The sequence below is a fragment of the Sciurus carolinensis genome, chromosome 2 (assembly GCF_902686445.1).
Source record: "Sciurus carolinensis chromosome 2, mSciCar1.2, whole genome shotgun sequence".
Taxonomy (NCBI): Eukaryota; Metazoa; Chordata; class Mammalia; order Rodentia; family Sciuridae; genus Sciurus; species Sciurus carolinensis.
In genome coordinates, this window is record NC_062214.1 from 179460803 (window position 1) to 179484968 (window position 24166).

Sequence of the window (24166 nt, forward strand, 5' to 3'; positions counted from 1 at the left end):
AAATGGGAAGATGATGTTTGCTCCATTCACTAATCATCAGTGGCTACAGAATTTAGCAGAGCTGGAAGTTAGAATTACACAGGTATAAATTATCCGTGGAAATTACTCTGCATCTAGTTCTCAGCTATTAAAATTTAATAGAATTATGTTGGAATAATTGATAAATCTATTGGCAAGTATCCTAGAAAGGGAGTGAATTTTCAGAATCTGATTTACATATTTGTATTCTGCAAATATGTACATACTACATGACAGGGGATTTTTAAATCTGTATATCCTTCCTTTTTCAATCATCGCAAGGATCTTAAGAGATATTATTATATAGATTAAAAGAAAACCGAGACTCAGAGTTATTCAGTGAGCAAGTGACACAGTTGGGATTGGAATTTGGTTTATCTTTAATCCTCCACTTTTCCTTGTTGCTTTATGTTCCCCAAGCATGTGGATATGGGAAATTGGCTTTAAATAATTGAGGGCAGTTTCTTCCACTATGTGATGGCACCATATTTATTGAGTTGCTAAGTCTTCTACCTTGTTGATTTGTTGGAAAAAACTGTGATGGGTTAAGGACTCAGAAGTTAATTTCAGACTGGGTAAAGTTATTCTGAGACGACATCAAATGACATGTTTCTTGTGAATTTGTTTGTAATTAGAGGAATAATTTTCTGGAAGTCACTTAGCAAGTATATAGTGAGTTCCTACTATGTGCTCTGGATTGTTCTGAACAGAGGAAAGAGTAATCAAAATTTGTAACATTCCCTGCTTTTGGAATGACTTTCCTGTGTTTTTTAAAATCACCAAACACTTCTTAGACTACAGTTTGAAAGCCATTTTCCCTGGCTATAGATTCTTGATGCTTTTAGTGCTTGCTATAAGGAAACTTTTATTAGGCAACTTTAAATCTAGCTTGTTTACCACTCACTAATTACTGAATCAGGAACTACCACAGTAAGAGCTTCAGGCATTAAAGCAAGAGTAAACAGAATTTTATCTTGTTAGATTGTTAAGAGAAATACATCTTTTCTTCCTCTTCATTTTTAAAACATATGCCATTATTAAATGAGGATCTCAAATTTTATCTGCTAACATTTCCTGAAATTGCTTGCTTTTGTGGTTCAATTTGTTACAGTAGCCACTTTGGCAACTTTTCTTCCTTTCTCCATTCTCCAGTTTATTTTTCAGATGATTTTTTTATATGAGCTAAAATAACTATCACACTAAGAGTCCCTTAACATGATCCAGTAATCAGAGTTGAGACCCAGAGTTTTGTCCTGAATTCAAATTTACTACGTAAATAACATAGGATGAGCTATGTAAATTTTCTGGGGTCAAGGTCCCCATATTGTTAGTGTTTGAAAATTAAAGAGAAAATAATTAAGGAGAGATTTTTTTTTCATACTCTAAAACCTGGCATGTTAAAGTTAGCTTAATTATATATTATGATTTACACAGGAAGTGTCCCCAAAAGTCTTATATGTAAGATAAGGCAAAAATGTTCAGAGATGAAATGATTATATTATGAGAGTTAGAACCTAATCTGTGGATTAACCCACTGATACATATTATCTGGTTGGTAATTAGAGGCTGGGGTAGGGTCTGACTGGAGAAGGTAGGTCCCTGGGGGCATGCCTTTGGGGTTTATATTTTGTCCCTGGTGAACAGAGGTTTCTTTACTTCCGATGCCATGCCCACTATCACATCCTTCTGCCATCATGTTCTGCCTCACCTTGTGCCCAGGGCTAGGGTGTGGCCAACCACGGACCAAATCTCTGAAAACATGAGCAAAAATAAACTTTCCCTCCTCCATGTTGTTCTTGTCAAGTCTTTTGGTCACAGAAATGCAAAGCTGATTAAACAGAAATTGTACTGAGAAACAGGGCTGTTACTGTGACTAACTTGACTATGTGGTTCAGAAGTATTTGAAACTGGTTTGGGGAGAGGAGTAATTCTTAAAAGTTTAGAAATTCTGCAATGTGGAAAAGCTTTAGAACATTCTAAGTGGATCTTAATGGGTGAATTTTGGTAGAACTCAAAAGACCAGAATGCTGATAGGACTGTGGACCATAAAGACTGGGCTTATGAGGTTCCAGAAGAGGAGGACTCTCTTGGAGAAATTGACCTGGAAGCCATTCATGTTACAGTTTTGCAAAGAAGTTGTCCACATTTTGCCCATGTCCTGAGTCTTTGAGTAAGACTGAATTTAAAGGTGATGTACATATTAATCTGATGGAAGAAATTTTAAGACCGCATAGCACTCAGATGGTGGCATAGATACTGCTGGTTCCTTAAAATCAAGCTTACTGTAATAATCAGGAGCAGAAAGATTTGAAAAGTTGCAGTTTGGACAGAAAAGAATGAGTAAATCTGGGGCTAAGAAATTTGTGGCTGTTAAGAAGTTACAGAAACTCAAGATATGCTAAGTATGTCAGGTGAGGTGGTACACATCTGTAATCCCAGTGGCTTGGAGGCTGAGGCAGGAGGATCACAAGTGCAAAGCCAGCTTCTGGAAAAGTGAGGTGCTAAGCAACTCAGTGAGACTTTGTCTCTAAATAAAATACAAAATAAGGCTGTGGCTGTGGCTCAGTGGTCAAGTGCCCCAGAATTCAATATCCATACAAAGAAAAAAAAAAAAAAAAAGAAGAAGAAGAAAGAAAAAGAAAAGAAAAGAAATGTTAAGTACTCTACCCAGAAACAATAGGAAAGATGACTTGAGAGTATCTTGAGAATTAACAAGAACACACATCTCAGGCTCAAGGGTGCAAATATAAAAATTCCTTCGAGGCAAGATCATTGGTGTGTCTTACTTGCCCATTGGTTAAGGAAGTTGTTTCACCATGCTCAGTTACCCAGGCACTCAGAGGCTATTGCAGTCATGGTCCCAAGAAGTTTGGCTGTTGCTTCAGATGGTGGCAGACCTTGGTGTCATCCATGTGGTGCTGGTTCCATAGGAATGTAGAATGTTGGAGCTAGGGGTATTGGAGGCTTCCTTTGAGATTTCAAAGAAAGGACATGGAAAACAGCAAAAATGTAGCAGGTCAGAATCATTGCAAGTTTCCCTAAAAAGGTGATGTATAAGGATGTGAAAAGAAAGCCAAAGCTGCATTGGAGATCCCTGAGATTGAAGTGTATCAGTACTGTGGAACATCTGATGAGGAAAGCTATAGAAATTGAAAAGAGACAAACCAATGGACTGCAACCATCAAAACCAGAATAATGGAGCTACAGAAGCACTTTGGAAGGTCATCAAAAATGCCAAGTGCTCCAGATACTGAACATAGAGCTAGAGGACTTGTTTGCCAGGTTGGATTTTGGTTTTGCTTTGGTCCATCCTTTCTTTCTATGCTGCTCTTTCTCGCTTTTGGAATGAAAATGTTCACTCTATGCCATTATATATTGGATATATGTAACTTGCTTTTGATTTTAACAGGAGCTCATGCAGAGAGTTTGTCTTGAGTTTTAGAGGAGACTTTGGACATGAACTTTTGGGTAATGCTGCAGTTGCTAAAAATGGACTACATATATTTTTTCACTGTGAAATGGCATGAACTTTTTGCAGCGAGGGTAGAATGTTATGGTTTAGATATGAGGTGCCTCACTAAAACTCACATGTTAGATAATGCAATAAGGTTCACAGTGAAATCATTTGATTATGAGAATGATGAACCAATCAGAGGATTCACTGATGTGAATTACGGTAACTGTAGGCTGTGATAGGGTGTGGCTGGAGGAGGTAGGTCATTGGGGGTATGACTTTGGGGTTTATATTTTATCTCTGATGAATAGAGCTCTCTCTGTTTCTTGGTGCCATTCCTGAGCTTCTTTCCTCTGCCATACTCTTCTGCCATAATATTCTGCCTCTCCACAGGCCCAGAGATATGGAGTTGGCCAACCATGGAATGAGCCTCTGAAAATATGAGCAAAAATAAACTTCTCCTGCTCTATTGTGTTGTTCTTGTCAGGTCTATTATGTAACAGTGACACTAAACTAACTAAAACATTATTTATTTAGTATTTATTCAGAAGTATGTATTTTGTCTTCTAAACCATTGTCAAATGATTGATGTAACAAATATTGTAACATAACCTTTTAAATCCCCTGCAGTATTAATATGTCAGGCAGTATTGAGTAACTTAGAAGTGAGTGGAGATAATGTAAGGAATTAATTCAAATACTTTAGCTGTTTGCACCCATTGATATACATGGTACATTATTCTATCTGGGAGAGGAAGAACAGATTTTAGGATGGGAGAAGGCTATGAGGAGTAAAATGAAAAATAGTTCTAGTTTGGACCTTGACTAATTTCTGGCTTCTCTGGAGAGAAGGGAGGGCAGGCTGGTCTTTAGGAATAAGTGGAATAGTGTTGGAGTCCAAATGTTAAGTAAGGGCATTGTTAGGGGAGAAGATATTATCTTCACCTTTGTTGGGAATTTAACAATATTTGGTAGTCTGAAGTATCTGGAGATTACATCCCAATAGTAGACACTGGTCTTTTCATGACAAGTTGTAGGAATGATGAAGATTGTGTGAGCGGATTTGAGGGGCAATGAAAAAACACATATGTGAAGGTATAGAATTGGGAAAATTTGAGAAGCTGAGAGAGCTCCAAGCAGGATAAACCCAAAGAAATCCAAACCAAGACACATCAAGCAAACTTATGAAAAGTGAGGACAAGTAAAACATCTTTAAAAGCAAAAATAAAGCTGGGTGTGGTGGCGTAGGCATGTAATTCCAGCGTCTTGGGAGACTGAGATAGGAGAATCATGAGTTCAAACCCAGCCTAAGCAAAAGTGAGGTGCCAAGCAACTCAGTGAGACCCTGTCTCTAAATAAAATACAAAAAAGGGCCTGGGATGTGGCTCAATCCCCAGTACAAAACAAACAAACAAAAAAACCAAAAATATAGAAATAAAGAAATATCTTACCTATAGGAGGAAAAACCAATATGGAAGACAGCAGATTTTTCATCAGAAATCAGATCAGTGTAAAGAGGGAAATAAAAGTAAGAGCAGAAATCAATGAAATTGAAAATAGAAAAATAATAGAGACTATCTGAAAGAACTGCTTCTTCAAAAAGACCAAAAAATAATATTCCATTGTGTATATATACCACAGTTTCTTTATCCATTCATCTGTTGAAGGATATCTAGGTTGGTTCCATAATCTAGCTATTGTGAATTAAATTGCTATAAACATTGATGTGGCTGTTACTGTAATACGCTGATTTTAAGTCCTTTGAGTATAAACTGAGGAATGGGATAACTGAGTCAAATGGTGGGTCCGTTCCAAGTTTTCTGAGGATTCTCCACACTGCTTTACAGAGTGGCTGCACCAATTTGCAACTTCACCAGCAATGTAAAAGTGTGTCTTTCCCCCCACATTCATGCCAACATCAATGGAATATTATTCAGCCATAAAGAAGAATAATATTATGGCATTTGCAGATAAATGGATGGAATTGGAGAGTATCATTCTAAGTGAAATTAGTCAGTCTTGAAAAATCAAAGGCCAAATGTTTTCCCTGATAAGTGGACGATGATATATAATGGGGCTGGGGGCATGGGAGGGGTGAAAAAAGAATGGGGGAACTTTAGATTATGTAGAGGGAAATGAGAGGGAGAGGGTATTGAAAAATGGTGGAATGAGACAGACATCATCACCCTATGTACAAGTATGACTACATGAATGGTATGAATCTACATCGTTCAGAGTCATAGAAACAAAAAGTTGTACCCCATTTGTGTACAATGAATCAAAATTCAGTTTGTAAAAATAATAAAATAAAATAAAATAAATAAAATAACATGCCAGCAAAGTCAACAACAACAAAAAGACCAATAAAATGGACAAACTTCTAGCGAGACTGACAATGTTAGGGGAAAAATCACAAGGGTTTTAGTAAGTTTTTTTTTTTTTTCTGTTATGACTAAAAGGTATGATGAGAACAATTTTAGAGAAGGAAAAGTTTATTTGGAGCTCATGATTTCAGAGATCTCAGTCCATATATGGCAGATTCATTCCTTGGGGCTCAGTGTGAGGCAGAACATGGCAGAAGGGAGTTGTGGAGAAAAGTGGCTCAGGACATGATGCTCAGGAAGCAGAGAGAGCTCTGCTCAGCAAGGTCAAAATATAAACCCCAAAGACACATCCCCAGTGACCCACCTGTACCAGCTATACCCTATCTGCTTACAGTTACCATCCAGTCAACCCCTATCAGGAGATCGATGCACTGATTATGTTGACTCTCAATCATTTTACCTCTAAACTTCCTTGCATTGTCTCACATTTGAGCTTTTGGGGGACACACCATATCTAAGTTATAACAATAAGTTACTAATATTGGAACAAAACTGGAACATCACTACAGACTTTTCAGACAACAAAAAAATTATTAAAGAAAACTATAAACAACCCTACACTTAAAACATGATGATATGGATTAAATACACCATTCATCAAAAAACACAAACTACAACAGTTTATCTGATATGAATCAGGCAATGTGAGTAGTTCTAAAACTATCAAAGAAATTGAATTTGTATTTTGAAAACTTCTTAAAGAGAAATCTCTAGGCCCGGAGGGTCTCTCTGAAGAATTTTACAGAAAATTAAAAAAAATATTAATACAATTTATATAATCTTTTCCAGAAAATAGAAGGGGAGAAAAATTTCCCAATTTATTTTATGAAGCTACTCTAATACCAAAAACAAACAATAAACAAAAATCAGACCAATACTCCTCCTGAATACCCATGCAAAAACTTCTTACAAAATATCAGCAAATAAAATTTAGCAACTGATGAGAAGGTATCTATCTACCTATTTATGTTTATCATATGTATATATCATAACCTATTGTGCTTTATTTCTAGAATTTAAGACTGATTTAATACTAGAAAATCAATAAACATTATCACATAAGTAGGCTAGGGAAAATATATGATTATATAAATTGATGCAGAAAAAAGCATTTCATGTTCGATGATTAGAGGGGAACTTAATCTCAAAATAAAACTAAACAAAACAAAAATGCCCTATTACTAACATTGTATTTAGTGGTGAAAATATTATTGCTTTCTTCCCCCTAAGATTGGCAAAAGGTCAAAGATGTACTCTCATCACCAAAGAGGACTGGAAGTTGTGGCAAGTTCAAAGGACATGATAATGAAATAGAAAGCACATCAGCGGTCATCAAGATAAAATTGTCTCTATTTGCAGATGACAGAATTGACTAAATAGAACATCCCAAGGAATCTATTGAAAAATCTGCAGAAGTTATAAGTGAATTTGGCTAGGTCAAAGAATGCTAGTTTAACATAAAATTATGTTACTCTATTTTATATATTCTACATATTCTAGCAATGAATTCATGAACCCCCCAAATAAAAATGCCATGCCAAATCCAATCACTGAAACAAAATTACTTAGATACACTTCTAATAACAACAAAAAATGCACAGGACTTGTTGGATGAAAGCTATACAACTCTGGTAATGTAAATCAAAGAAGTTCTAAACAAATGGAAAGACCAGCCATGTTAATGAAGAAGATTCAACGCCATAAAGATGGCAATTCTCCCCACCTTGATATATAGGTTTAATGCAATTCTTATAAAATCCCATTTTTTTGTATATATAGATAAGATTATTCTCAAACATTTATACAGTGGCATGACATTGGGATTGCTGAAACAATGTTGAAAGAGAGGAGTAACATAGAGGGAATCAGTCCATCCAATTTCCAACCTTATTGCATAACTACAGTAACCAAGACTGTGCTGTATTGGTGGAGAGATTAGACATATAGTATTGGAACAATACCCAGAACACAGAACTAGACCATATAAATATGCACAACTGGTTTTTAATATAGTTGCAAAACAATTTGGTCCATAGGCAACCACCACCACAACAATTTCCTTGACATAAACATCACATCTTACACAAAAATGAACTCAAAATGTGTCACAAACTTAAATGTAAAATGTAAAACCCTGAAATTTTATGCAGAAAAACAGCACAAAATCTCAGACTTCAAATGCATGATACACAGAAGGAAAAAATAAAGCATTAAACTGGATTTTATCAAAATTGAAAACTGTTGCTCCACCAAAGACCATGTTGAGACATTGAAACGACAAGTTACAGACTGGGAGAAAATATTTGCAAACCACATATCCCACAAAGAACTTGTATAGAGGATATGGAATATCCCACCTACATCCCACAGTTAAAAACAAAGAAAAAGATCTATTCAGTCAGAAAATGGGAAAAGATTAAAGATGACATACAGAAAGCAAATAAGCAGCTGGAAAGATATTCAACATCATTAGACATTAAGGAAATTAAAACTAAAGTTACATGAGCTATAACGGCATATCTATCAGTAGTGACCTTAGTGAGAAGTTGGGTCACTGACACAGTACTTGAGGGAAAATAGAATAGTACAACCATTAAGAAAAACAGTTTAGTGGTTTCTTTAAAAAAATGTGAATTGACTATTAAGTCCAGTTACATTCCAGAGCATTTAATACATGGAAATGAAAACTTTTATTCCAATAAAATTTGAATGTAAACGTTTAAAGTAGCATTATTCATAATAGTACTGAATGCAAACAACTCAGATGCCCTACAATGAGTGAATGATTAAACAAACTATACTAACACACTATTCAGCAATGAACTATTGATACCTTGCAGCAACCTGGATGAATCACTGGAGAATTATGCCAAATGAAAAAAAAAATCCAATCCTAAAAGGATACATACTGCATGATTCCATTTATTTGATATTCTTGCATTGATGAAATTACAAATATGGAGAAGAGGTTACTGGTTTATGGGAATTAAGGAAGAGGTTCAGTAGAAGAAAATGAGTGTGTTGACAAAAGTACAACAGCAGATGTAGAAATGTAAGTATCTTGGTTGTGCTACTATGCTGCAGTTTTGAAAGATGTTCTCTTTAGGGCAAACTGATAAAGGGTAAGGGGCATACTATGTATCATTTCTCATATCTGCGTGGGCATCTATAATTATCTGAAAATAAAAAAGGTAAATAGAAACAAATAAAACAATTGTGGCTTAATTTTATAGATCAAGGTGAAAGTCCAAAATGTTTGGCCACAAGACTATGGGTCAGGATATCTGGATTCTATATTCAGAAGTGTAGACCGAATGACTTTGTATGAAAAACTTCATTCATTCATTTGATTAATACATGTTTCCTGTGTTTCTTCTGTGAACCAGGTTCTACGGAAGTACTGGGAATTGTTCACTTTGCCAGGCTCGATTTCTTTACTTTTAAAGAGTATTGTACTCTAAGTTCTCTTCTAATTTTATAAGTCAAAAATTCAAATGTCTTCAAGATGAGGCAGAAGTCAAGAGTCATTATCAAGCTTTGATGTTAGTTTCTCTTTGGATTCCTGCTTGCTTCGTAAAACCTTTAATTCAGAGATTGCCTCTATAACTCTGTATTTACCCAATGCCTAGCAAAATAGATTTTCACATAATAGATGCTCGGTTAATTCTTTATTGATGATATAAGTTTTATTGATGATCACTTCATCACAGGGTCAATAATTTAAAACAAGTGTTTCCTAAAGCAATTACCATGCTCAAATGCATACAAAACTTAAACGCTAGCTTTAAAAAATCTCCTCCTATGCTACGTAAACTGCCAGATGTTGTAATTCAATCATGCAATGTTTAAATGTTCTATACCAGAAGCTCATATGATTCAGCTCAACTGTATTTTAAAATTACACCCATTTATAATTAATCTTATCATAGTTACACAATTATAAAACAAATATCATAAACATTCATATTATAGAAGATAGGACCTTGGAGAGATTATCAAGCTGCAGATGATTGTTGGTCTGAAAATCAAATATGAGATGCTTAAAGAGGCCTGGAAATGCTTAAGAGCTGTAATTCTCTCAATAAATTTTCTCTACTTTTCAAAGTACAAAGTTTTTCATAGTCCTAGATAGTTATATAAACATATGCTATTGATTTTTTTCTAAAATGACATAATGAGTATTTTAGTGGCCCTCAGACACTAGAATAATTTATAGAACTAATGTGTATTAAGAAGGCAAAGACAAGATGGCTTAGTTTGGTCTAGTCTCTATCTGCCCTTTTCATTTAACTCTGAATTTGTTGTTTAACACAATTGTGTTAAACAGTTAAAAAGAGATCTCACATGTCATATGGGTTAATGTCTGGTTGAGAAAGAACTCTCTAGCCCTCATTCCATGTCAATGAACTCATTCTAGATAATATTTTACAGCTTATTTTTATTTGACATATAATAATTGTACATGTTTATGAGGTACAGCGAGATAATTTCATATGTGTGTACAACAGTTAAAGATCAAATAAGTGTAATTAGCATTTCTAGTTCCTCAAATATCTATTCATTTGTACTGGAAATCTTTAAACGCCTCTCTTCTAGTTTTTTATAAAATAGGTAAGTGGTTAGGAACTATAGTTTAATTGTGTGTGATGTCAGTTTTAGAGTTCATTGGAAGTCAGAGGCAGAAAACACTAGAAGAGATGACTAATAGCAGCAAGAAAGATCCGGAAAAATTTTTGAGTAGTGTGGGTAAAAAACACAAGAAATTTGCATGCACTCCCTTAGCCTCTCTCCATTCTTACTCATTGGTGGATCTTGGCCATGGTATTTGTATCCGTTTTTCTTCAGTTTGTTGGATCAATAGTTCCTTTTGTCAAATGGAGAAGATCAGCTGTCCCACTTTTACTTTACTACAGTGTATGGAGGACATATAGGAGTGGAAATGGGAGACCAGCCACATCTGAAATCAGTTATCTGGACCTCTTTGTAGATCTCTGTTCCAGATTCTTCCCTCGACACTACTCTCTGCCAGGGTTGCTCTTCTGTCCTCTATTGATGCTGCAGCCGTGATCTTCTGAGCTGCTAACCACTATCAGACAATCAATCTTTCTATGTGTTGGCTTCTGATCATGTTGCAACCTACAATTTTCTTAAGCTGTGACATTCTTCAAGTCAAGAGATTTGACCAAATCCACTGTATCGTGGAGATTCTCAGGATTGCTGAAAAGGAGTCACAGAATTTTATTCTTGTGGTTGATTGCAACCAAGCCTCACTTAAAATATAGTCCTTAAGCTTTTCCAAACAAAAATAGCTACATACCCCATGAAAACAGGAGGACCAAAAATGTAATAGGATATCGATTCCTGAGGACAATATGTAAGCCACAGATTTGATCTAGCTAGAAGTATTGAACACAGCAGAGTAAAGGGTAAAATCCCCCAAATTTCAGAAGACTGAGACCTTTTAATGGAGATGGAATTGGTCCTGTCCATTTCAAATTTTCTTTCAGGTATCATGATACCGTCATGTGAATATCACAGTGATAATGAAAATATCAAAACATATTTAAACCATAGTTGTTATTTCTATTTGCAATTTCATGGTAGCATATATTTTTTCTGGAATAAATTAAAATAAAATGATTCAGACAAAAATGGTTTGAACTTAAGAGCATAAACTTCTAGTATATGGAAATTTACATGCATTTTCCTCATTCCCTGATACTGATGCACAAGTAAGGAGTCATTGAAAGTAATGTTATTAAAAGAGACATAAATGCTTGAAATGACAATAATTTATAATATTCACTGACAGCATATGTGTCAGGATCAGTACTAGATTTGTTGCATGTATTAGTCCAAATAAAACAAGCTATAGTATGATGAATTAACTGATTTAGAATGGTAGAATGATTTACAATGGTAACACTGAAGACATAAAATCCAACCTTCTGGCTTCAGAAAAGCCTTATTATCTGCTCCTTACCACACTGCAATACAGTCATGTATCATATGCTATTTCAGTTAGCAATGAATTGCTTATATGATGGTGGTCTCATAAGATTATAATTGAGCTGAAAAATCTTGTCATCTAGTGACATCATTAGCTTCATAATGCCATAGCACACTGAATTACTCACCTTTGTGCGTGTGTTGATGCTGGTGTAAACAAACCTACCGCACAGCCAGTATTATCAAAGTGTAGTAATATAATTAGGTAGAGTTCATACTACTTGATAACAAAGGACTCTGTTACTGGTTTGTGTATTTACTTTTTTGTTTGTTTGTTTTGGGGACTAGGGGTTGAACCCAGGGGTGCTTTAACCATTGAGCAACATCCCCAGCCCTTTATATTTACTTATTTTTTATTTTGAGACAGGTCTCACTAAGTTGCATAGGGCCTCACCAAGTTGCTGAGGCTGGGACTGGGGAGATAGCTCAGTTGGTAAGTGCTTGCTTTGCAAGCACAAGGCCCTGGGTTCGATCCCCAGCACTGACAAAAAAAAAAAAAAAAAAAAAAAAAAAAAAGTTGCTGAGGCTGGCTTTGAACTTGTGATCAATCCTTCTGTCTCAGCCTCCTTAGCCACTAGGATTAGAGGCGTACACCAGCATGTCAGCTAGTATACTTTTAATCATTATTTAGAGTGTATGCCTATTTATTAAAATAGAACATTTACCTTGAAAGAATATACCATGTTATGCTGGCGGCTATCTTATATATCTTATATATCTCTTGACTGCATAGAATCCATGCCCATTGCCTGATACCAGCTAGTTTTTTGTAAGTACACTATGATGTTCACACATCAATAAAATTGCCCAATGACTCACTTCTCAGAATATGTCCCTGTTACTAAGCTACACATGACTTGTACTGGCTTACTTATGCTTCACCTAACTGATGAAATCTGAGACCTACAATAGGTGATTAGAATTACTATGACAGGCTATATTCCTTCATCATTTCCTACCAGGGGGAGAAGCAAATATGACAAGCAGGTGAGAAAACTATGGTGATGTAGTTGCTCATCAAAGGCCTGGATACTGACAGCTGTATTTCTGTGGAACTTCATTTCCTGTCCTAGAATGTAGTTTCCTGTTGCTACCTAATTTTCTTCAAAATGTGTCATTGTGTTACGCTATTGCCAAGTCATTGACAAGATAGATCATAAACAAAGCAAACACCTTAAAATATTTGATTGATATTGTTGTGGTAGTCAGATTTTTTGTTGCTGTGAAAAATACCTGAGAAAATAAAATGAGAGGAGGAAGGATTTATTTTAGTTTGCAGTTTCAGAGTTTTCTTTTCTTTCTTTTTTTTTTTTTTTTTTTGCGGTGCTGGGGATTGAACCCAGGGCCTTGTGCTTGCAAGGCAAGCACCCTACCAACTGAGCTATATCCCCAGCCCAGTTTCAGAGTTTTCAGTCCACTGTCACCAGACTCCAAGACAGAAGCATCATGGCAGAAGGATGTGGAGGAGGAAAGCTTCTCACCTCATGAAGGACAAGTAGGAGGGGAGGGAGAGAGAGAGGTAAGTTTTTAACCTCCTGATTGACCAGTTATTTCTTTATGAATCTTTATGATTTAGACACACTGTATGTTATTTTACTAGGCAAGACTTTATTCTATATCTTGGCAAATATTATTTTCCCAAATATAAAAGAATAAGAAGTTGATCTGCACTTACTGCTTAACAAAGTTTTAATGAATGAATTAATATCACACTAAACATTAGAATATTGTTCTTGTCCTAATGGAATTTAGTTTTATAAAAATCATTTAATTAAAATGAGAAACAGGTGTATATGAATATTATTATTATTATTACTACTACATATATTTTAGATTTCTCTAGACCTTGGATTTAATCAACCAGAAAAGGGATTGACTTATTCACCAACCAGATAGAAACCAAATAAAGAGAATTTCTGTCTTTCATTCTAGGGAAATTCTTTCTCCTCCCAATATAATAGATATATTGACAGTGTCCACTCAGACTTACGATGATCCAGCTGCTTATTGTGTGGTGGTTATTGTTACCATATCCTGATACAAGAATAATGATTACCATTGATGGAATGCCTACATTTACTTATACATATGTATTGTCTAATTTAGCTGTTACAATAAGAGTTGTAAATCCTATTATTATGCCTATTTTATAGTTAAATAGAGATTCGAGGGTCATGAGAGAGACCCCAAATCACAAAACCACCAGTGTTGGGGTTCTGTTCAGCTCCAAAGCTCAAACTCTTTCCATTATGCTCTATTGGTCTATTGCCCTTCTCATGCCCTTGGGATCAATCAGGACCTCACAACTGAGCAGATGTCACTGTTATTTAATCAGTCATTAAGTCACTGGAGGATAAAATTCAGCTCTGTTGGACCAGAATCAACTTGGGTTCAGAATATTGCAGTGTGCAATCCTACACTGCCTAGTGACCAGCGGATGAATCTGCTGTTCATGTTTTCTAGTGGCGATGAAAAGGCCACCCACCATTATATTCATGATTGGAAGAATTTGCTTGATACAGTTTGTTAGCATTTATTTAATCCCCAGAGAGATCCCAGAGGGTAGGAAATAAAATTTTCTCCAAAGGGCAGGAGTACTTTGAGATCACTCAGAGAACACCACTGGCTACCTACAAGTAGCACAACTGCTTCTGGAGGCTGAGGTTTCATCTGTTGGAAGGAAAATCACAAAAGGAAGTCGTTAGCACCTGCCAGTAAAATCTACCTTTTAGAATGTTGAGAAATATCTCCATATTGACAGAAGAATTTTGTCTCTGAATCCTGTATAATTTATCAACTTAATTTAGTACAATTAGTGCAAATTATCCCTTATGGATGGACGTTGGTTCATGAATTATTTGGTTTGTAATGAGCTTTCTTCAAATGATCAAAGAGACTGATGTTGCTTTGTGTGAGCTTGCGTCTTTGCCATTAATACAGCAAATGGCCCCATCATTCACTATAGACTCATGCAACTTCCAAGTCACCAGGGAAAAGAAAAAGAAAGAACACACAGTGTCAGAGTAGAAAAGTACATCAAGGAGTAGGCTTTTCAAGGTTTTGATTTTGAAAGATACCTTTTCATAAAGATTGGAGTCAAGTAAGAATGTGTATGATTAAGCCCAACTTTCCTCTCCCTTCATTCTCAAATTAGGATAATTTGAAATTTAACTAAAATGAAATAATAAAATAAAATAAATTTTATCTGAAAAAAATAAAACAAAGAACTTCATTGGGGATCTCGGGGTGATGTTGTTGTTATTTTTCTTCCCTAAGTTAATTGAGTTTCCTCAGTGGATGGAATTTATCCCCTGATAGCCGTCCTAGCACTTTGGAAAACCAGAGGTGCCTACCCAAAGTAACAGACAACAGTTGAACCTGAATAATCCTACCAGTCAAGAAAACACATCAATGATAAAGTTGTCTATGTTGGGCCACTGCTGGATTTTGCATCAGGCAGGACATTTTGGCATTTAATAGATAACATTAATATCACATAGATATATCTGCTACGTTTGGACTCAGTACTTTGATTGATTGATTGACTCAGTCTATGAGATAACTATGACTGTAACTATGACTGCAGAGATGAAGAAATTACTCTTCACTGGTATTAAATAATTCCCCTGAAGCATCCACCCCAAAGTTGCAGAGCTGAAATTTTCACACACTACCCAATTCACCTGTAACTGATTACACTTGAAAGAAGATATAGTAGAGATACAGTCAGAAGAGAGAAAAATGAAAGGTAAGATAATATCTGTACTATGATTGACTTGAGTTCCTGTTAATAACAGAGTAATAACTTCGTTCAAAATCAATTAACCTCTTCAAGGAAACAAAAAAAAAATGTGCAAACTTTTCTTTATAACTTCTAAGCTCTCAAGCCACTTGATCCTCAAAGATCTTTTAAGTTTCAAAAAATTCCCACATGGATTTCCATGTTGGTTCAATTGCAATGAAGTACTTATTGTTATTAATGTCATTTATGTCTTCCCTTGTACTTATGTTCATAGTCCACTTATGTAGATTCTTCTCACCCTTAAAGGCTCACATGCTATGTTCTCTGTGAGACTTCCTGGAAATTCAGTCAAAATTTAAAAACTCTCATTTGGTTGCTTTCACCAAGTCATGTGTACTATTAAGTCACCCTCTTGTATTTGAGTTAGTGAATGTTACTGTATACTCCCTGAAGACTCATTCAACTGTAACTTTCCAAACAGTTTTACTACCTTTAAACAAGACAGAAAGACAAGGGCAAAATGTGAATTAACTGTTTAGAATAGAGAGACCTGAATTTTTTCACTTAGGCATCAACCGGAGAAAGAACTTAGTAGAAGTGAACAGAGGTAGCACCCTCTCCTTCATTTATATTATGCCTGAAAATAAAGATTTCCTCTTCTGCATTTGCTTTGTGAAAATAAATGTTAAGGAGCTTTTTTCTTTGTGAATGAAATTTAATTACGTGCTAGTAATTTCTTGGAAGAGGCAAAAGTTTACTGGGTCTCCTGATACTGATTAGTGTTTAGATCCCTTGTGCAATCATGCTCATGACCCCAAGTGAACACCATTGTGCTCCTAGATAATTGGATCTGTGTTCAGAGTTTGATATACTTGCCCAGAGAGGATTGGCTTAAAGTAAGAGACAAAGTTTAAAATGGTAAAAGTAGAAGGAGTAAATTAGGAGGATAGGGTTTTTTTTTTTTTAGTTGTTAATTGAATCATTAAAAATGCCATTTTGAAACAGGGCAGGTAGTGTGTATTAATTGCGAGCATTAAAAAGAGCAATAAATGTTACAACACCTCTTTTAGCCATGAGTGTTGAGAGCTGTTAATGGAATTTCTCAAATGGATGAATCACCCAAATATTCCCTGAGTGTTTGCATGCTTTCCTTGTACCTGGCAATGTCTTGGGAATAAAGAAATCTTACTCTAAAGAAGGTTGAGATCTGCTTTGGGAGGCAGACCTTAAAAAAATGGAGGGGAAGGTGCAGACCTCTGGAAGTACAGAGAAGGGAACAAATAACTCTCCCTAAAGAAATCTTTGAAGGTTTCTTGAGGGAGGTGGTATTTAAGCTTTGTTTTGAAAAAAAAAAAATGGGAGAGAGCATGGATATGATGTAGGTACGTAAAATGATAAACAAATATGACCCCAGGAAACTCATTATACTTTAAAATGCACTAATGCAATTTTTGAAAAGTTCTAATGAACATAAACTTGTTAAAAAAAATATGTGTTTGTTTGTGTGGCAATCAAAATAGAGAAGAGCAATTTCTGATTTTATACTTCTGCACAGATTTGGAGGTCCCAAGGGGCATGCCTGTGTTAGCAAGAGTGAATATTGCGGTGTGGCAAGATGAAGTGTTGGCAGTGAAATTTCCTGAGAGTGAGGTTGGAAATGTAAGTTAAGCTGATGGTGAAGAACCTTCTGTGCTGTGAACAGAGGTTTGAGCATTATTACAGCCAGTAGAGACTTTAAGCGGAACTTAGTGCAGGGAGGGGTCTTGAAGCATATGCCATCGTACTTTATAGGTATTGTTCATTTTTTTGTCACTTAGGACCAAACTCACAAGCTGAAAACAATACTCTAAATCAAAAGGAAGTGCCAATGCGTTAAGACTGGAATCACCATCAACCAAGTAGCTGGCAGAGTTGCTTGGAGTGAATTACTCAAGCCCAGTCCCTGAGCGAGTTTGCCATTCTTGTCCATTTTTCCCCCAGAGTACAGATTGTAAGCTTTCAGGAAAATTATCTCTGCAATTAAAATGCAAGAGTCAGTTGGTGTTAAATTATTTAAGCCTGAATAATTGCCTAATGACTAGTAATTGTGGACTTAGGGAACTTTTACAGAGTTAAACTTAAGGACTCTAAAAGGTCGTGCAGATTCTTTCAAAGTTTTTTTCTTATTTTCAACCCTTTTGGGTTTTTACAACTGGAAATCCTAAGTGGGAGAAGAGCAATGAGTGCGTTTGGAAGCTGATTACAATGACCAAATCCATCTAAGATGTAATCACGAAACCGTGTGAAGCTCTAAATGTCTCCTTTTCCTCTGGGAAACGGGCCGCATCCCTCCCCACCATGGATGGATGAACACCCAGCTCAATTAGCTACTCCTGCCTCTGGTGGGAGATCAGTGACTTTTCAACGAATCTTTGTTCAGTGTCTTTCCTCCCCATCCCAGCCTTTAAGCGAAACAGATGTATTAAAAATTCATTTTCCCCCTCCCTCTGTACCTTTCTTCAAGGATTTTGTCTTCTTGGGCTCACAGCATGGGCCGTTTATCTTGTGATTCTATTAGGAAGAACCGGAGGATTCTAGCAGGGCGAGAAGTTGTCCCTCCTGACTTCTCCATTCCAGCTTCACTTAGGGACTCCTAGAGGTAGGTGCAGATTGGAGGAGCAGGATTAAGAGTTTGAAACATGGACATCGGCAGTACTTTCTCTGATCCCCTTTCCTGCCTTTAAGGAGATGAGAAAGTGTGAATTTTTAGACTCTTTCTAGCCAAATCCTTTACCCAATTGGTACAGAAATAAAATTAGATTTAAAAAAAATTATGACAAAATTCTATCAATATTTATTGAGTGTAAGATATTCAATAGATAAAAAATAAACCCATCAAATGGAAAATTATTGGCAGAATCATTCATAAACAAACTACAGGGGCGTACAAGAGAAGTAATTAGTCCCAAACCTTTTTTTTTTTTAACCTTGATAAGTGCTAAAATAAGGAGGAAAAGTTTAAGCTTTTCTCTGTATAAGTCTCTTCTTTTGCAGAAGCCACAAGAATCTTCCTGCCTTCTCTATAGACTGAATTAAAGTGGGAAAAACTGAGGAAGAGAGGTAATAACTTGGCCCTGGTCCTGGATTCTTCATTTTTCCATAATGTGGGTGGAGTGGGGTGGAGTGGGGTTGTACTGTTAGTATTTTATTTTTCCCCTCCACTTCTTGCTTAGTGTACATGGTTAACAGGGCTTAAGTTCTTCTTGAATGGTATTAATTAAACATCAAATACTTTTTGGGGGGTGATTATATCTTTTAGATGCATTCAAAAAGTATCTGAAAATAATTATCATGTAACTCATTTTACCGCCACAATTAAATTTATAATGAACATGCTAATCCATTTAATTCAACAAGCATTTATTGAATACTCCTTTTTACCAGTATTTGGATTAGACCAATGAATAAGAAAAAGGTCCTGCCTGCAAGGAGTCATAGTCTGAGAAGATTAAGGAAAAATTGTCCAAAAATATAACTACATACTGTTAACACTCTAGGTGTTTGGGGAATGTGAAACCGAAAAGGCATTTTGGCATCTTTTGAGGTTGCTAATGAACATTTTGGGGGGACATACCCAACCATCAGATGGCGTGCACTATGTGACGACTACAAGCTAATGTTATATTCAATTAATAGTGTGTTTAAAAGAAAACCACAAATGTTGAATATAGAAATTGGGGTTATCCAGGTGTGATAGGAAGAAATAATTTTCTTTTGCTGTTGTCTTTGTTGGTGATTGAGTATAGGATTCTTCTCAGGGAGAGATTTGATTTTATTTTGAGATGCAAAGCAGTGGGTGTGTTTGGTTTTGAAGATTAGTTTCTTCAAGCATTACCTGAACTCACGAGTTGGGGAAATTGCTCTCCACCAGAATTAATGAGATTTGTGAGTGTTTAGAATAAATGAACCACAGAAGGGTACTTGGGATTTCAGCAGAGAGGAGCTGAGGGGCCGATAATATGGTGGAAGTTGAGGTTCAAAAGGAGGAGATGATCAGGAAAATGATTCTGGAAGCACGAATAGCTGAGGGATGTTGAGAGTGATGTCTACCATTGATGTCCACTATTTGGACTAAAATTGTTTGCCAAGTTGTGTTTGTGAAGAAGTGACAGAAATTCCCCACCCCATCTTTCCCAGTTGACCTAAGCCTTCAGGATTATCTACTATACAAAACATTTATTAGTAGATTATTCAATATGCATATTCTGAGATATTAAGAGAACATGAGGGGAAGGAGAAAGAGAGAGTTTAATCTTTCAGCACAGAGAGAAAGAGGGAGGAGTTTAATTTTTAGTAACGTTCTTAATTTGGCAATATGAAAATTTAATAAGAAGCCTTTGTATTTAGCTTACATGTTAATTGTGACATTTCCAAAATAAATTTTATTTTGATTTTTTTAAAAAATTAAATATAAAAAAGATTATGGGCACTGTAATAAAATGACTTAGTCAGTGCTGTTAGAGAGTGACAGAATTGAGGCTATGACCATCCCATCATAAGGAGAGAAGGGAGAACGCACCAGAAGGCAAGATGAGACCACATATGATCACATATGAGAACTTGGAACCTGGGCTGCTGAGGACAAAAACAAGTCTTTTAAGAATCCCAAGGGCTGGTGCTGGGATGGAAATGTAAGCCAATTTTTAGCTTCCATCTTAGAGGACCTGGAAATTCAGCTGACTGAATGACTTGAGAAAATCCAAAGCTGACAGCCAGGTTAAATATGACACCGATGTGCGATGCATGCGCAGTCAGAACGATTTCCCTAAGAAGTCCTTGAGTGGAAGGGTGATATTTGCAAATGGGATTCTGAAAATAGTCTTGGAGATCTTTATTAATTTATTCTCTTTTTTATTTATCTTTTAATTTTTTACAGACTGCATTTAGATTCATTGTACACAAATGGGTACATCACTTCATTTCTATGGTTGTACATGATGTAGATTCATACTATTCATGTAATCATACATGTACATAGGGTAATGATGTCTGTCTCATTCCACCCTTTTTCATACCCCCTCCCTCTCATTTATGAAAATAGCTCTAGCTGCTGAGTGGTGGATGGATTGTATGCCATGAGAGTGAGATCAGAGACCTGTTAGGAGTCTATTACAGGTTCACAGAAAACCTGCCTTGAATAGCATACCTGAAAATACTGGATAAGAAAAAAAAAAAAAAGAGAGAGAGGGAGAGAGAACTCATTGTCTTCAGTGTATGGCTAGCTTGAGGAAAAAATAATGGTGTTCTTCCAAAGTCAGAAAGTAAATATGAATCCACAGGGTTAAGAAGGCTCCAGAGAGAGCTGGCTCAGGTATTTTGTGTTATCCACCATCCTTGACAGCAGGAGTTTAGGTTTTAATGGGGTAAAGTATGGGAGGATATCATATCTGCAAGTGTACACAAAGCAGAGAGCTGCAAGGGAGAATGGCATTGTGGGGTAAACTAAGAAAGTTCTGCCCCCCTTTATAGTAAGGCTGAAGGGACACTCACCTCTGTTGACCTTGGCTGTGAGTGCAGCAGAAAATACAAACTGCTGACCACTGCCCACACAAGCACAATTCAGTTCAGTCTCTGAATTCACAAAGTTTAGGTAGTCCTGAGACTCTGAATTCTAAAATTTCATGTTAATTAGAATTCCAAGATCTTGAAAAATGAATATGCAAACCTCCCTGGGGATTCTACAACATTCTACCATGAGTTTACAATTCTAAAGATAGGAGAAATGTACAGAAACAAGAAAGTACAGAATCAGACTACCCAGACTATAGATACTGTACTAATCAAACACTGATCATAAAATAAATATTTTAATGTAATCTTACTGAAACAGGAAAGAAGGAAGAAACTATCCACCTTGACCTGGTAGATTTTAAAAAAGAACCAATTGAAATTTTTAAAAACAAAGTTGATAATTCGCATTTCAATCGATGAACAGTGTGAATAGATCAGATGCAACTCAGAGGAAGATTAGTGAACTGAAAGGTGGAGGTAAGGGAATTGTATGACAAGCAGTACAGAGTTGGACAATATGGAAGAGGTTTTAAGAGACATAAAGGAGACTGAGAAGACCCAACACAAATCCATTCAGAGTTGGGGAGATCATAGAGAAAACAGCATGAAGCCTGAGTTGAAAATTTGGTTGGAATTTGGGTGAAGAAATGGTTGGGGTTTTCCAGAAATGGTGAAAGACTCTAGTCCAGAATGCCAAGGAGTAGCAAAATTAATAAGTGAAAAGAACTCCACGTGTCGACATGGGGAAAGATGGAGAATCCCAAAGGCAAAACAAGCTTACCGTAGAACCAACTGAGGCGGGTTGCAGGAATGATAGAGGTGAAGAGACCAGGGCAGGTTCAGGCAATGTTTTTGTGCTTACATTTGTGCAATTTCCAGATGGGGTGGGTTCTGGGTGTGAGACGTGGGGCTCAAGGGTGACTGCTGCAGGCAGCTAGGTTGGTGGTTGGTGGTGTAATAACCAGGAAAGATGGATTTTATACCTTTTTTGCGCGGGAACTTGGCATGGCACCCCTGCTGGATATATGGAAAGGAGAAAAAGACAAGTGGCCTTCCACTTTGCTGTTCCTCGGGCCCAGCTTACCCACTTCTGCCCACAGAGTTCTTGTCCCAGTGGGTCACATGAAATGCAGTGCAGAGGGCAGGGAACGCAGACTCTAGAACGTTGTGGAGCTATGGGGATTAAGGAGGACAAGTAGGTTTCTGTCAGGGAGTTCAGTCAATGTGACTTAGAGAGCCTGAAGCCAATGCCTTGAATGAAAAGGTGACATTACTGCCTAGGCCTTTTCTGAGGCAGCAGGTAATTTTTGTCAGATTCCCACCTGGCTTTTCCTGTCACTTTCTTCTCAGGCAGTCTTAATCTTGCATTGTTCAAGTCAGTCAGTCACTGTCATTCTCCTTGTTTCAGCAAGACATTTTTTCAGCACTTTCTGGTTTTCCTTAAAATCTTTTCAAGGACAATGTGCTATTGTAAGCATGGCGAAACAAAGAAATGCTCTGTTCACGGGCTCTGTCTTGTCCTGGGCTTCTAAATGGGAAATGTAGTTCTTTGGATACTTGGATCACTCCCTGCCGGACCCTTGGTTTTCACCTGCATTACCTCATTTTGTGGTGGACATTTTATTTATTTATTTATTTAATTTTTATTTTTTTGTGGTGCTGGGGATTGAACCCAGGGCCTTGTGCTTGGGAGGCAAGCACTCTACCAACTGAGCTATATCCCCAGCAGGACCTTTGGAATAAAAAAAGAGCCAATCATTTTGCAAAACCATGCAAATGTGTTTTCTGCTTTTTAGTGACTGTGCCTTCCCAGTTTCCTCTTCACCTCTGAATAAATCCTCTGCCTCTTTCAAAGGGCCTGGGGATTGCCTTCCACAACCACTCCAACCCTGGCTCCTATTTTCTCCTCTAAAATTTATTTGCCCCTCTTCAAATTTACTCTTTTGAATTTAACCTGAGTTTTTTAAAACTAAACTTTTAAATTTTAGAATAGTGTTAGATTTATACTATGTGCAAAAGTTGCCAAGAAAATAAAGATAATTTGTTTACCCATCTCATAATTTTTTCTATATTTATATTTTACATTCCAATAGTTTTTCATAATTAAGAAACAAACACTGTTATAAGTATTATAAACAAAATTCCTCACTTAATTTGGATTTCACTAGTTTTTCCAATGATGTTCGTTATCTATTACATATAGTCATCTCCTTTGGTTTTTCCTTGCTTTTCTACTTCCTTTACTCTGTCTTTCCTTTCCTTCCTTCCTTCCTTCCTTCTTTCTTTCTTTCTTTCTTTCTTTCTTTCTTTCTTTCTTTCTTTCTTTTTCTCTTTCTTTCTTCCCTCCCTTCCTTCCTTCCTTCCTTCCTTCCTTCCTTCCTTCCTTCCTTCCTTCCTTCCTTCCTTCCTTTTCTTTCTTTCTTTCTTTCTTTCTTTCTTTCTTTCTTTCTTTCTTTCTTTCTTTCTTTCTTTCTTTCTTTCTTTCTTTCTTTCTTTCTTTCTTCCCTTCCTTCCTTCCTTCCTTCTTTCTTTCTTTCTTTCTTTCTTTCTTTCTTTCTTTCTTTCTTTCTTTCTTTCTTTCTTTCTTTCTTTCTTTCTTTCATCCTAAAGTTGGAGGGGTATTGGTTATGTATTTTCTAGATTGTTCCTTAATATGAGTTTTTCTGATGTTTTCTCAAGGGGAGACTGGGGTTCTAGGTCTTCAGGAGATCACAGAGGTAGAGTACCATTTTTATTAGATTGTATCAAGGGCACACACTATCAGATGATGTACACTGTTGATGTTGCCCTTGACTGCCTGGTAGAGATGGTTAGTCAGCCCTGCCCACTGTAACATTACTCTTTTATTTCCCTCTTTCTATATTCTATTCTTAAGAAATAAGTCACTAGCTGCATCCACATTTAGGGAGGTAGTGAGAGATTAAGATCCACCCCTGGAGGAGAAGAATTTCTAATTCTTCTGTAAGGAAAAATGAAATACCACACATTTCTGTATTTATTCCACTTTTA

The 24166-nt window shown here is 36.4% G+C and overlaps 1 non-coding gene across 1 annotated transcript; it reads right to left on the reverse strand.

Moving 5' to 3' along the window:
- Positions 1-22808: 22808 nt before the first annotated feature.
- Trnag-ccc (transfer RNA glycine (anticodon CCC)) lies at positions 22809-22882 on the reverse strand. The gene has a single exon. It is a non-coding gene; the product is annotated as a tRNA-Gly (tRNA).
- Positions 22883-24166: the final 1284 nt, after the last annotated feature.